Raw genomic sequence first — 16,074 nt, 5'->3', positions numbered from 1 at the left:
AGGAGTGTTGCTATCCTCCTCTATATCTAGAACAATGAAGTCAATGGGAAATATAAATTTATCGATTTTAACTAGCACATCTTTAATAATACCCCTAGGGAATCTTATAGTTTTATCTACTTATTGAATGCTCATCGTAGTCTGTTTGGGTTTCCCGAGACCTAGTTGCTTAAACATCTTGTAAGGCATGATGTTGATACTAGCCCCTAAATCAGTTAATGCATTATTAACATCTAAACTACCAATTAAGCAAGGAATCGTAAAACTCCTTGCATTTTAAGTTTGTTGGGTAGTTTATTTTGGAGAATAGCTGAGCAAACTGCGTTTAGCTCCACATGCGACGCCTCGTCCAACTTCCGCTTATTTGCTAAAAGCTCTTTTAAAAATTTCATTGCATTTGACATCTGCGATAGAGCTTCAATAAACGGTAAGTTAATGTGTAATTTTTTAAGAGTTTAAGGAATTTACCAAATTGTTCATCTGAGCGGTCTTTCCTTGTCGTGTTGGGGTATGGCACACGAGGTTTATATTCGACATTCACTGATTTTTTTTTATTATGACCTACCTCACCTTGACCTTTGCTTACTACAGTTTCTTGCCTCAGTTCTGGTTCAGGCTCAATAACTCCTTCATTATCTTGAATATTAATTGCGTTGAGCTGTTCCCTTGGGTTGGGTTTAGTATTATTTGGCAAGCTACCTTGTGGTAGTTCGGAGATTAGTTTGGAAAGATGGCCTATCTGAGTTTCAAGCTCTTGGATCGACACTTGTTGATTTTTAAGTGTTGTCTCGGTGTTTTGAAAATGGGTTTCTGACACCAATATAAAATTTGAGAGCATCTCTTCAAGGTTCAGCTTCTTTTCCTGTTGATAGGGTGGTTGTTGAAAACCCGAAAGATGTTGTGGTCTTTGATTTCCTTGACCGCCCCATAAGAAATTGGGATGGTTCCTCCAACTTGCATTGTAAGTGTTAATATATCGGTTATTTTGGGGTCGAGAGTTATTGTTACCCATATGTTGGACTTGTTCCTCCTCGATGCTAGGGTTGAAGGGTTGATACTCTGTTCATGCTCCTCCTCCATTCGTCTTGCACCTCATTACTGGATGTACCTGAGTAGAACCAAATAAACCATCAATCTTTTATTTAGAAGTTCTACCTGGTTTGACAGCATAGTAACCGAATCAGTGTTATAAACACCTGTTGTTTTAGTTGGCTTAGTCCTCATGACTTTCCACTGATAGTTATTCAGTGACATCTCCTCTATAAAATCATAGGCATCTTCAGGTGTTTTATTATTGATGGTTTCGCCAGCAGCTACGTCAACCATTTGTCGAGTCGAAGGATTTAGGCCATTATGGAATGTTTGAACCTATAGCCAAAGCGGTAACCTATGGTGAGGGCACCTTCTCAGTAAGTCTTTGTATCTCTCCCATGCATCATAAAGAATTTCTAAGTCCATCTGCACAAATGAAGAGATATCATTACGTAATTTAGCCGTTTTAGCCGGCGAAAAATATTTTAATAGAAATTTTTCGGTCATTTCTTCCCAAGTAGTGATTGTCCCTCGTGGTAATAAGTTCAACCACTATTTAGCTTTGTTTCTCAATGAAAAAGGGAATAACCGAAGACGAATGGAATCATCAGAAACACCATTAATTTTAAATGTATCACATAGTTCTAAGAAGTTTGCTAAGTGAGCGTCGGGATCCTCATCTTGCAAACAATCAAACAGAAAAAATTGCTGTATCATTTGAATAGTGTTAAGTTTAGTTCAAAAGTATTTGCAGCTACAGCAGGCCTAACTATGCTCGATTCAGTTCCTGTTAAAGAAGGTTTAACATAATCATACATAGTGCGTGGAGCAGGATTTTGATTAACTGAAATTGCAGGAGGTAGCTGATTATCTTGGTTTTCAGCCATCTCTTCGGTTGGGGGTTGAGTATCGTTCTCTTGCTCGTTCTCTATGTATCTTAAGCTTTGCCTTATTTCTTTTTGGTGTCTGCGAACTATGCGATCGATTTCTTCTTCAAAAAGTAGTAGTCCTGACGGGTTTCTTCTAGTCATAAATTATAAAAACCTGCTAAGAGAAAGAAAAAGTAAATTAATAAATAATAATAAAAAAATTAAATTAAATTGCAAGAAAAATAAATGGCTAAAGTAATAAAAATTGAGCGTTCCTAATATCTTAGTTCCCTGGCAACGGCACCAAAAACTTGATCGCGTGATTTCCCGATAGGTTTTAAATATTTATAATTAATCATTCCTGAAACTAACTATTATCACGATGTAGGCAAGTGTACCTATCGAACAGTAGTATAATTTTATCAAGACTGGATTGTTGAACCCAAGGGAACTAAAAGTACTAGTAATGATTGTCTTTTTATTATCTAGCCTAAGAATAAAGAGGTTTTGTTTTAACTAACTAATTATCTAAACTAAGAACACACAGAGACTAGAATTGAGGAATTGCTTTTGGGAAAATCGATTGAATTAAGACAATACCTAAGGAAAAATCCACCTAGACTGCACTTGTTATTCTGGCTCCGAATCTGACGATTTATTCATTTAACTTGTTCCGTAGAGATCTCTAAATTATGTTATTATCCCTATTCAAGACTAATAACGTCTAATCCCTAGATTGAATAATTGAGACCTTTCTCTAATTAACACCCTAGGGTTGCATTAACTCGATCTATGGATCCCCTTATTAGGTTTCACCTTAATCCGAAAAAATCTTGTCACCCTATGTCTAGGCTCGCAATCAACTCCGCTCAATTATGACAAATGTACTCTTAGACAGGGTCTATTCCTCCTCTGAATAAGGGATTATCTTGAATAGTATCCTGGGATATCAAAACAAGAATTAAGAACACATAATGAAGAACAAGTTAAGAAAATAATAACAAGATTCGTCTTAGGTTTCATTCCCCTTAGGTATTTAGGGGTTTTAGTTCATAACTAAATAATAAAATATCTCAGAATAATAAAGAATACAAAACATAAAGAAAAACCAAAACTCCTGAAGGGGAAATTGAGGAGAGATCTTCAGTCTTGATGGTGAATACGGCTTCTGAGATAGATCAATCAACTTCCTTGGAGTAATTCCTTACTCCCTATTCTGTGTCTCCCTTTTCTTCCTCCTCTAGGGTGTATTTATAGGCTTTGGAATGCCTAAGAGCCCTCTAAATTAGCCTTTTCAGAATTGGACTCAACTTGGGCTCGGCAGGGACACGCCCTTGTGTGATTACTTCAAGTCATTCTTGAGCCTGCCAAATTGACACAACCGTGTGGTATGCTCGTGTTAGGAGGTCCAGGCCGTGTTGATTTTGTACCTTGGCCCATTTTCTCCGTTTTTGGCCCGTTTCTAGTTCTTTTTGCTCTCCTATGCTCTCCTAAGTATAAAACATGAAATTAAAGCATTAGGAGCATCGAATTCACCAATTCTAATGGGAAATCATCCATAAAATGAGTTAAACATGGGATAAAAATATGTATAAATTACGGTTTATCAGACTTTATGACGTGTACTGTTTGGTTTATGTGGCATAATCTATCATGAATGACTAGCAAGATATGAATAAATTATGTTAGTTCTATAATATGTATGTTAAAGCAAGGTATTAATATGATTAGGGTTAAAAGTTGAATAGGATCTATGATACAATTGAATAAGTCTTAAGCATTTTCGCATTAAGGGATGCATATCTATATGATAAGAAGAGCATTCGCCGTGATGACTGTAAATATTGAAAATGGGTGTACTCATAGTTATGAGAGTCTTAAAAAATTATTAAATGAGTTGATCCATATTATGTGAGGGTTGAATCTGAGTTATATGGTATTCACTATATCCGAATTGAATTGTATTTTCTTGTAAAATTATTCTGAATCTGAGTCAGTATTTTCTTGAGCTTATTGGATTCTGAGATAAAATGATATTGAATTCACATGAGTGGTTTATGGTACATTATCAGTATGAGTATGTATGGTATCGAATCAGGGTATGTCTGAGTTTGAATTTAACGGTATCTGGTTCTGCATAAGTATTCACCAAAAATATATGTATCCGCCCATGACAAATGTCTGTGAACAACCGTTTGAGATAAGTATATGTGTTAAAGTGTGGGTTGTTAAAAGTGGAGTCGGAAGATATGTTTTGTTGAGAAATATATGTGTGTTAAAGAGACGTAGGAATATGTTTAGAAGGATCGTCAATTATTTAGATAAGAAAGATATGAGAATGATAAGATCATGATAGTTGGCGTATAAGTGTATGTTAAAACTATAATGATATCTGCTCGAAATAAATGGTTAAGAAGAATGGTTGGTGCACAATAATTCATACCAGAATGCAAAATATTCATTAAGGTATCTGTAACGCCCCGAATTTGTTCCTAGAAGGAATAAGCCTTGAGCATGGGAACAGCTAGAAAACTGCATGTAAGTATTTAGTTGTGCAAGAAAATAGCATAAATGCATACTAGCTTTAGTGGTTAAATGTCCTGAGAAGTGCTGGAGAAGTCTTGAGTTCAAACCTGGGCTTTAGCAAAATTTTTAATTTTTAGTGAACAGGGCCTTTGGTTCTAGATAGTAGGCTTCTTATATTAAATTAGGTGATATAATATACAAAGAGAGTTGTGGTGTAGTGGTAGTGGCATGTTGTGCTTCTAAGGAGTTTGGGGGTTTGAGTCACTTTTTGCACAAAGGAGTATTTATTTTACTTCTTTGCTGCATTAGAAGTGGAGTCTGACTAGAACTCTGCAGGTTGGAATTTGAACGGGTAATGGAGAAAATCAAGAAGGATTTCATGGAGAGAATTGTGGAGGGATAAAGGGAGAGATATTTGGAGAAAATTAAGGAGTTTGAGTGAGAAGGGGAGTGTGTGCCGAAATTGGTCTCTGGCTTTGAGGAAATTCGGCTTTGGGAAAGCGATAGGGGCTGTGCATGTTTTAGGGTTCTGGGTTTTTCTCTTCATTTTAGGTTTTGTTAACACCCTTGGTTGTCTTCTGCTAATATACCGATTACTGCTGGGGACTTTGGTTTTCTGCTTCTACTTTGCTTTATTTTTCTTCTTTTGGCCGAATATAATCTTTTATTTCAGTATCATCTATTCCTTCATTTCTCTTTTCTCTTCTTTGTAAAGTAACCGAACACCCTGATCTTTTCTTTCCTTTCCAGTCGCTCCTCTTATCATCTCCTCTCCCACCATATTATTTTTCTTCTGAATTTTTTCCCTATCCAATTGTTCTTTCCCCATTCTTCTCTTCCCTCTGTTCTTCTTTTTGATTTGGAATATCGATGGTACTCACCCTTCTTTTCTCTCCCTATTCTTGAATGATTGCTTCCATACGTTGCTATTAGTTTATTAATTCATTTTCGGCAAGAGTTCCTGACTAGAACGGTAAGTGCTCATATTGGCTCTTCTTATTCAATATGTTCTTTCTTATCCTCTTTCTTTAAACCGAATGCCTCCTTTCTGTTCATGATAGCCGAATGATGATCTTTTCCCCATGATATGTGGCTCGTTGGGTTGTCAGGTCCCTCGAGGAGTAGAGTAGTGCATGTGGCCTTGAAGCAACCCCCTTCCTCTTATTAATTGAATAAGGTAAGAATGCTACCTTACTGTTGGGTTAGGCCGAATATCCCTATAGATTGTAAGTTGATGTTGTGGATCTAAGCCACATCTGTGATCAATCCTATCTAACAGGATCTGTTGTTATGCAGCTAATCGACAAGGAGCGTCCGTTTGGTTCTAGCCAGTGATCTTAAGGTAATATGTTGTATTGCTGTCAATCAAGGTTAGTAGTAATTGAAAGTCTAGGGATTTAATGTTTTGAACCGTAACGATTGGAAGGCTAACAGTATGTTTTATTGGAATATAGGCTTTGGACTCGTGAGCTGTTCACTCGATTTCGCAAACAGGTGTGTATTCACACACTGAATAGACTGAAGAACAGCAAAAGCCAAAAAGCTGAAAAGCCAAAAGAATGGCCTTCTGGCCACATGGGTGTGCGAACACATATATGGTAAACCAAGCCCAGGGAACATGGGTGTTCGACTGTAGAGGCCGCCATGAGCATTCTCATGGGTTTGGGCTGTTCTGGGCTACGATAGGCCAAAATAGGTCGTGTGGGCCCAATGGCCTTGTGGGCTCTAGACGGATAAATTCCACAGTATATGGTAATTATTAGACTGGGCTGTGTAGTTCGCATGGTCGTGGTAATTTTTGGGCTCGATAGGCCACACAGGCGTGTGGCCTACTTGGGCCGCATAATGGGCCTTGGGTCCATTTACACTATTAGGACCGTTAAGATTACACAAGTCACTTGAGGCGACTGTAGACCTTCTGATGGGTCAATAAGAGTACCTAGACCCTAAGACTAGTAAAATGACCAAAATACCCCTAAAGGGTAAAATGACTATTTTACCTATTGAGGTAAATGACTGATTTGTGCTATGATTTCACTGTACTGAGCATGACGTTCAACATACTTGTATGATTTAAGACATGACATTCTACATGGGGTTGGGATACTGTTAAGGAGGAAGTGTATTATACCGGTGGCTTCGCCACATATACTACTACTGGTGGCTTTGCCACATATACTGATACTGGCAGCTTTGATGCGATACTGTTATCAGCAGCCTTGCTGCGATATTGGTGTGTTGGCTGGGTGTGTCGACTTTGTCCCCACATGGTGTGTTGGTGGTACGGAGTGGTATGTTGGCTGGTTCGGGATGGGTTGTATTATTGTACTGTATTGATACTGTATTGGGCTAAGGCCCACTCTGTACTGTTTCTAAATAGGGCTCAGGCCCAGACTATCACTGTACTCTATATGCCGATTGACTGATAGGGGATTACACACGGAGTTTTCGTAAACTCACTCTTTCTTTTGACTATGTAGGTAATCCCTAGCGTTAGGCGGATCGGAGTTGCGAGGGACTCGGAGATGGCCACACTATTGCTCCTGTTTTCTTTTATTTTGCGTTCATTTGCTATTAGATTTCATTTTGGGTTTTGAATTATGTAATAAGGCCTCTCTAATTTTCTAGCTTTTAATTTGGTATTTTTTCTTATCATGATTTATATATGTTAAAAGTAGAACGCGATTTTCCAAAACGATAACTATTTTCAAAACACTACGTTTTCACAACACTTTTGAAATGCTTCCGCAAAAAACAGAGTTTTAAAAGTAATATCAATTTAAAATGAACTACGAATAGCTAGAATGATTTGAGTTCTAACAAAGAGGCTTTAAATTTCCAAACGAGTTTTCATCAGCAAGAGCAAGTTTTCGAAAAGCACTCCAACGTGACACCGCCAGATTCGGCCATAACGTCTAGGCCAGATTTGGGGTGTTACAGTATCTCTGTAATAAAGCTCACTAATTACTATTGTACTTACAAGGTTTGTTATTGTTTCTTAGGTATATATGAAGAGGCTTTCCCTAGAGGGACAACGAAAGGAGCACAACAAGATAGTGTCAGATGGGCTATTATGCATAAAAAAGGGAAAAGTGGCGTAACCTAAGATTTACACCATCTGTATATGTCTTTAATAAACCTCTATTTTGTAATGATTCACGTCAGGTCCGTTTCAACTAATTATTTTAAAATATTTCTCTTGTTTTAGAACATTAAGTTTTTCAGTTAGAATAATAAATAAAATATTTAAGATAATGAGAAATATTAGAATGTTTTGTTAAATTTGTTAATAATATGTGTAGTAACACCTAAGATCCGGACCTGACAAATCAGGTCGGCTAGAGGGCGTTACACTGACACTCACATATCAAGGATATAAGTGAGATACGCCTTACAACCTTTTTTGATCAATTTCTAGGTCGATAATGTTGATATAATATTAGTTGAGCTATCTGTTCCACTAGCTTCAACACAAATAGATTCTTCACTCTAACACTTCAGCATAATTTGTTTCTGTCTACAATTCACTACCGTATCATGTTCAGTTAACCATTCAATACCTAGAATGATATCAAATTCATCAAATGATAGTAGCATCAAATCAACGGGAAAATCGTAACTCTGAACTCTCAATGGACACATTTTACAAGTCTAATTAATTAAGACATACTGACCTAGAGGATTTGTTACCTTGACCGTATAATCAGTTAACTCTACTAGTATGTTCTTTTATTTTTTTACTAATGTAGTGCATATAAAGGAATGAGTTTACCTAGGGTCAATTAATGCATATACATTAACATCAAAAAGAAAGAAAGTGCCATTGATAACATCTGGGGCAGAACCTTCCTTGCAAGCTCTAATGGCATAAGCCCTTGCTGGTGCTCTAGCTTCTGATTGATCTATTGTATCAGTAGTTTTTCCCTGGTTCGGTCCAACGTTTCTATTGTTCCTAGGTCATCTACCTTTATGTGGAGTCGTATCAGATCTAGCAATTTGATCCTTGATTGCCTTTAAACATGTTATCGTTTATAGTAAAAAGATCATAACAAAAAAATATAAGAAATTAAATCGGGGGTGTCCGCAAGCGTAAGAGTTAAATTGTAATATGGAAGTGTTACAATGGAACACCGATAAGTATTCTGAGAATCTAACCGCCTCTGAACGTACTAACGTCTAGAGTGTGAATACTTCAACTAAATATACGAAATTTGAGGTGGTGTTCACAAGTATACGGGTCAGGTTGTAATATAGTTTACAACAGAGTTGGTAAGTACTCTGAGGATTGTACCCAAGGGAGGTAAGTACTAAATTAATATTAACATAAACAAAAATAGATCTAATTAGTACTTTAAATAAATTATATTACGATTAAACATAAATAAAAAAGTTTAGATTTTATAAGAAAAGAAATAAATATGCAAAATAAAGTGAACATGGAAAACTAAGATGTAAATCAACCAAATCTAAGGCATGGGTGATTAACTCGCTTCAGTGGCCATAACTAATTCTTGTTTCGGGTTTCTACTCAATCAACTAGTTAATGCCCTAATAAGATCTCTCGTTCTTCAACTAAATTAATGAGTCAGCAAGAACTACTTATCTCTTGGCCTCACAGTCCAAACCAGATTTGGGTAAAGGGTCTACTTGTATCACCCCTATACTTTTGACTACTTTGCAATTTTGTCCTTTTTACATAAAATGGAAAATTTATGCAATTTACCCTTAACCCATGTATAGCCGAATTCCACATAACTATATAGCAGCCCATATTTTCATTTTATTCACATTTTCAACCACAACATTTCTATCTTTCACAATTTAATCCCTAATTCCCATTTCTTTCAAAAGTCACTTTATAAAACTTGTATATCTATTAACAACCATCAATAATATAACAAGAAACTTCAAAATACCCAAGTATTCAATGATGGCATATCTCAAAATCTTTAACAGTTTCAAAAACAAAGGTACGAGCTAGCTAGATTAAGCTGCAACGAGCTCAAAAACGTAGAAATCATTAAAAACCAAGTCAAAATCGTACCTAGATGAGCACGAATAGCTTGGCCGAACCTTCAAAGCTTAAAAACCCTTATTTTCCTTCCCACATTCGGCTATTGAAGAAGATGATAGCATGAAAATGGTTTTTGTTTTGTTTAAAATAACATAATTAACTAAATTACACTTATAACCTTATTATTACACATTAATATATCATATAATTCATGGACATAAATGTCCACTAACCTTAATCTTGGCATAATAACATTATAAGGACTTCCATATTAATAGACCATATCTATTTCATACATTTACACAATAGAACTCAACTTTTACCCGTTACGCGATTTAGTCTTTTTTACTGAATTAAACATTTAAACAGTAAAATTTCTTTACAAAAATTTCACATAGTTAATCTATCATGCTGTAAACCTTATTAAAGTAATAAAATAAATATTTTAACTTCAGATATGTGGCCCCGAAATCACTATTTTGATTTGACCTAAAAACGGGTTGTTATAACTCTCCTCCCTTAGGGATTTTCGTCCCCAAAAATCTTACCGATAAATAGGTTAGGGTACTATTTTTTCATAGCTTCTTCAGGTTCCCACGTAGCTTTCTCAATCCCATGTTTATGCCAAAGAACCTTTACCAAGGCTATGCGCTTATTTCTCAATTCTTTGATCTCACGAGACTGAATTCTGATTGGTTCTTCGTTATACGATAAATCAGACTGTATATCTACATCAACGGGAGAAATCACATGTGAAGTGTCTGATCTGTATCAACATAGCATCGAAACATGAAAAATATTATGTATCTTTTCAAGCTCAGATGGTAACGATAGTCAATATGCTACAGGCCCTATTCTTTCAACAATCTCATACCGGCTGATGAAACGCGAACTCAACTTTCCTTTACAACCGAATCGAATAATTTTCTTCCACGGTGACACTTTTAAGAATACTCGATCTCTAACCTAAAATTCTATTTCTTTATGTTTCAAATTAGCGTATGATTTCTATCAATCTGAAGCTTCTTTTAAACTATCTCGAATCGTGTTCACTTTTTCTTCAGTTTCTCTGATTAATTCAACCCCGTGAATCTTTTTGTCACTCAATTCAGTCCAGTATAACTGTGTTCGACACTTGTGACCATTAAAGCTTCGTACGGTGCCATCTTTATACTCATTTGGAAACTATTGTTATATGCAAATTCAATCAGAGGCAAGTATTTCTCTCAGCTACCTTCAAACTCGAGAATGCAACAACGCAACATATCCTTAAGTATCTGTATAATTCTTTCGGACTGATCGTTAATTTAGGGATGAAAAGCTGTACTGAAATTCAATTTCATTCTATGAGCTTCTTGTAATTTCTTCCAGAATCTTGACGTAAATTTCGGGTCTCTATCGAAGATAATAGACAGTAGTACACCATGTAATCGTACGATTTCAGAAAAATAAAATTCAGCTAGTCTATCCAGAGAGTAATCTGTATGTACCGGTATGAAATGAGCAGATTTTGTTAGTCGATCAATGACAACCCAGATAACATCTTTTTTTTTTGGAGTTAGGGGTAATCCTGATACGAAATCCATAGTGACTCTATCCCATTTCCACTCAAGAATCAATATAGACTGTAGTAAATCTGATGGTACTTGATGTTCAGCTTTGACTTGATGACAAATCAAACATTTCGATACAAACTTCGCTATATCCCGTTTCATTCCCGACCACCAATACATCTGTTTCAGATCATTATACATTTTGGTACTACCCGGATGAATAGAAAAACAATTACTATGTGCTTCATGCAGGATTTTCTGAATAGCTCTGTATTTTTCGGTACACAAATTCTATTTCAGAACATTAAATAATCATCAGTTCCAATATGAAATTCTGAATCAAAATTAGATGCACATTGAGTTTGTTTAGCTTGTAGTTCACAATCATCTTTCTGAGCTTCACAAATTTGTTGAAGAAATACCGGTTTAGCTCTTAATTCAGCTAAAATAGACCCTTCATCACATATCATCAACTGGGTGTTCATAGCTCATAACGTAAACAATGATTTTCGGCTCAAGGCATCAGCAACTACATTAGCTTTTCCCGAGTGATAATCAATCACAAAGTCATAATCTTTCATTAACTCAAGCCATCTTCGTTGTCGCAAATTCAAATCCTTCTGTGACATCAGATATTTCAAGCTTTTTTGATCCGTATAAATATGATATTTTTCACCATATAAGTAGTGTTGCCAAATCTTTAATGCAAACACAATTGCAGCCAACTCTAAATCATGTGTCGGATAGTTCTTTTTATGCGGTTTCAATTGTTGAGAAGCATAAGCTATAACTTTTCCATCTTGTATCAAAACACACCCCAGTCCGTTTAATGACGCATCACTATAGATCACGAACTCTTTACCCGATTTAGGTTGAACCAAAACTGGTGCCTCTGTTAATAGTGCTTTCAACTATTCAAAACTCTGCTGACACTTTTCTGACCATTCAAACTTCACATCTTTTTGTAGCAGTTGAGTCATTGGTGTCGCAATCATTAAGAATTCTTTCACAAATCTTTGATAATAACCCACTAAGCCCAAAAAGCTACGGACTTCAGATACGTTTCTCAGAGGTTTCCAATCAACAATAGCATAAATTTTTCTTGGATCAACTCTAATACTGTCGGCTAAAGCAATATGTCCCAAAAATCCAACATCTCTGAGCTAGAACTTACGTTTACTAAACTTTGCAAATAACTGCTTATCATGTAGAGTCTGTAACACAATTCTCAAGTGCTCGGTATGGTCAGATTCATCTCGTGAATAGATCAGAATATCGTCAATGAATACAACAAAAAATTTGTCTAAATACTGTCTGAATATTCAATTCATCAAGTCCATAAAAATGGCAGGAGCATTAGTTAAACCGAAAGGCATAACAAGGAATTCATAATGTCCATACCTTGTTCTGAAAGTAGTTTTTGGCACATCTGACTCTTTAACTCGCAATTGATAGTAACACGATCATAGATTAATCTTTGAAAATACTAACGCTCCCTTCAACTGATCAAATAAGTCATCAATTCGTGGTAAAGGATATTTGTTCTTTACAGTCACTTCATTCAACTGTCTATAATCAATACACATTCTCATAGTACCATCTTTCTTTTTCACGAACAATATCGGTGCACTCTAGGGAGAATAACTCGGTTGTACAAAACTTTTTTCTGTCAATTCTTGCAACTGAGCTTTCAACTCTTTCAATTTCGTTGGAGCCATTCTATACGGAGCTATTGATATCGGAGTTGTTCCTGGTACTAATTCAATACCAAATTCAACTTCTCTGACCTGAAGCAATCCCGGTAATTCTTCTAGAAATACATCCGAAAACTCACAAACAATAGGTATGGATTCAATCTTTGATTCTGACACTTTCGTATCCAAACGTATGCAAGATATGCATCATAGCCCTTTTTCAAATATTTTTGAACTAACATAGACGATATCATAGTAGGTAATTCACTCGAATCATTAGACTCAATCCGAAGAATCTCACCATTTTGATATTTCAATTCGATAGTCTTCTGTCTACAATTCACAACTGCATCGTGCACAGTCAGCCAGTCCATACCCAGAATCATATCAAACTCATCGAATGGTAGAAGCATCAAGTCAGCCCAAAAATAGTAACTCCGGATCATCAGAGGACAATTCTTACAAATTTTATCAACTAAAACAAACTTGCCTAAGAGGTTCGATACTTTGGTTACAAACTTTGTAGACTCTCTTTACAAAGCTCTTCGACTTTACAGGCTCGGTCAAACAGAACAACAAACTTTTTCAGCTCAAGAATTCCAACCAATACTCTGATTTCTTCATTCAATCCATCCTCAAATCTTTTACACATTATAGCTTCAGAAGAAACAAATTCACGAGCATATTTGCTCAATTGTACAAACTCCCTCTCATACTCTGTAACTATCATACGACCTTGCTTCAATTCAAGGAATTCTTTTCTCTTTTGATCAATGAACCTTTAGCTGATGTACTTCTTTCTAAATCCAACTTGAAAGAAATCCCAAGTGACTCTTTCTGGTGGAACTACGGATATCAATGTATTCCACCACTAATACGTAGTATCCCTCAACAGGGATACAACACACATCATACATTCTTCGGGTGTGCAAGATAATTCGTCGAATACCCGAATAGTGTTCTCAAGCCAAAACTCGGCTCCATCAGGATCATCATTAGTAGTGGCTCTAAATTCTTCAGCTTCATGTTTCCATATTCTATTTTATTTAATCGCAAAGGATTGGTACCTTGAGGAGCTACAGGGATCAGTTAGGGAATAGGCGGGGGTGAAGGTTGCGGAACAGCTGGGTTCGTACAAATGTACTGTGTGAACCACTCATTTAATATCTGAAAGAAGGATTCTTTATCCTCACCCCCGTGACTATTCGTCATAGGTTTGGATTTAGAAGGCGTTGTCCCTTGAGTGGGAGCTGGTGCATTACTTTCTACGTCGTCCGCAACAGCTCGTTTGGGATTCATTACTATATAAAAACACATTTGGAAATGTCAGGAGTCATCACACTATCACAGTTTTATATATAACATGTATAGCTAGACTCACGTATGCTACTTTAGTCCTAGAATCAACTAAACCGTAGCTCTGATACCAACAAAGGTAACACCCCTAGACTTTTGACTATTTTACAATTTAGTCCTTTTTACACAAAATGGAAAATTTATGCAATTTACCCTTAACCCATGCATAGCCGAATTTCACATAGCTATATAGCATCCCATATTTTCATTTTATTCACATTTTTAACCATAACATTTCTATATTTCACAATTTGAATCCCTATTTCTTATTTTTTGTCAAAAGTCACTTTATAAAACTTGTATATCTATTAACAACCATCAATAATCTAACAAGAAACTTCAAAATACCCAAGTATTCAACGATGGAATATCTCAAAATCTTTAACAGTTTCAAAAACAAAGGTACGGGCTAGCTAGATTAAGCTGCAATAAGCTCAAAAACGTAGAAATCATTAAAAATCGAGTCAAAACTGTACCTAGATAATCACAAATAGCTTGCCAAACCTTAAAAGCTTAAAAACCCTTATTTCCATTCCCACATTCGACTATTGAAGAAGATGATAGCATGAAAATGGTTTTTGTTTTGTTTAAAATAACATAATTAACTAAATTACACTTATAACCTTATTATTACACATTAATATATCATATAATTCATGGACATAAATGTCCATTAACCTTAATCTTGGAAAAATAACATTATAAAGACTTCCATATTAATAAACCATAGGTATTTAACACATTTACATAATAGAACTCAACTTTTACTCGTTACGCAGTTTAGTCCTTTTTATCGAATTAAGCATTTAAATAGTAAAATTTCTTTACGAAACTTTCACATAGTTAATCTATCATGCTGTAAAGCTTATTAAAATAATAAAATAAATATTTTGACTTCAAATTTGTGGTCCCAAAATCACCGTTTTGATTTGACCTAAAAACAGGCTGTTACACTACTGATAGGCAATACCAATTTTGGGTTAATTCCCACCTAGATGACTTCCTAAGGTTTTCAAGCCTACGGTTTAAGTTCTTCCTATCCCAAACAGCTGATCCTTTAAGAAAAACCCTACATAGAAATTAATTAATCACACTTTCACTCACTAATCCACATAAGAGGATTAGTTCCTTTTGGATTCCATAAACATAGTAAACTTGATAAATAAGATAAACATAAAGAATGAATCAAGCGTAACGGTTTAAGAAGAATCCTAAATTGTATTTAATTTATGTACAAAAATCCACATAATTCATGTTGGATCTAAAAATCAAATCTTTTGATAAACATGAATGAAAAAACTAAGAAATCCTAAGCCAAAAAAGAACTGAAAACTAACCACTAAATTACAAAGAAAATTCTAAGTGATGAAAGTCATCTTTCTCAAATGTCTTATGAGTCTATTTATAGTGTTAGGGTTGGTCATCATTTTAACCCTAGGTCAGCTAATTCTTTTAAGTTAATTTCACTGTGTGGACCAAAATGCCCTAAACTAAATAATGTTTTCACGTACAGGGTCGATGTCGTGACATCTAGTGCCTGTGTCGCGACATGGAAAGCAGTTTGCTTGCCTTCAGGTTCAGCTTTAGCTTTAGGGTTGTGTTGTGACATCCACTGGCTATGTCGCGACACTAAAGGTAGTCTTGAAATTTTGGCACTCTATCCACTGTGTTGCAACATTTGACTCTTGTGTTACAACATTGCGACGAGCCTCAAGCTCTTATGCCTTTGAATGGTGTTCTACACACTTATTAAGTACGGTAGTCCTCCATTAGGTCTCTTTCGACCCCTAAGGTCATAAAACAGTTCAAATTACACTTTTTATTGAATTGCAATTAAAATAGAAAAACTAACTAAGACATAATAGAATTGCTTGTATTCAAGCTCTTTAAGTATGAAAACTAGTTTAATTTGCTACAATAAATTACGGCAGATCAAACTCCCCCACACTTAAGTCATTGCTTGTCCTCAAGCAAAGAAAGATAAAATGAAAAATAAAATGAACTTTGAACAAATATGATAAAAAGATTAG

General features: G+C 35.6%; 1 non-coding gene across 1 annotated transcript; it reads left to right on the top strand.

Moving 5' to 3' along the window:
• Nucleotides 1-1,384: 1,384 nt before the first annotated feature.
• On the top strand, nucleotides 1,385-1,491 carry LOC128287485 (small nucleolar RNA R71). The gene has a single exon (XR_008278185.1). It is a non-coding gene; the product is annotated as a small nucleolar RNA R71 (small nucleolar RNA).
• The last annotated feature ends 14,583 nt before the right edge of the window (nucleotides 1,492-16,074 follow it).

Source organism: Gossypium arboreum, chromosome 13, assembly GCF_025698485.1.
Source record: "Gossypium arboreum isolate Shixiya-1 chromosome 13, ASM2569848v2, whole genome shotgun sequence".
In the NCBI taxonomy this organism is placed as follows: Eukaryota; Viridiplantae; Streptophyta; class Magnoliopsida; order Malvales; family Malvaceae; genus Gossypium; species Gossypium arboreum.
This window is presented reverse-complemented; position numbering and strand designations above follow the sequence as displayed.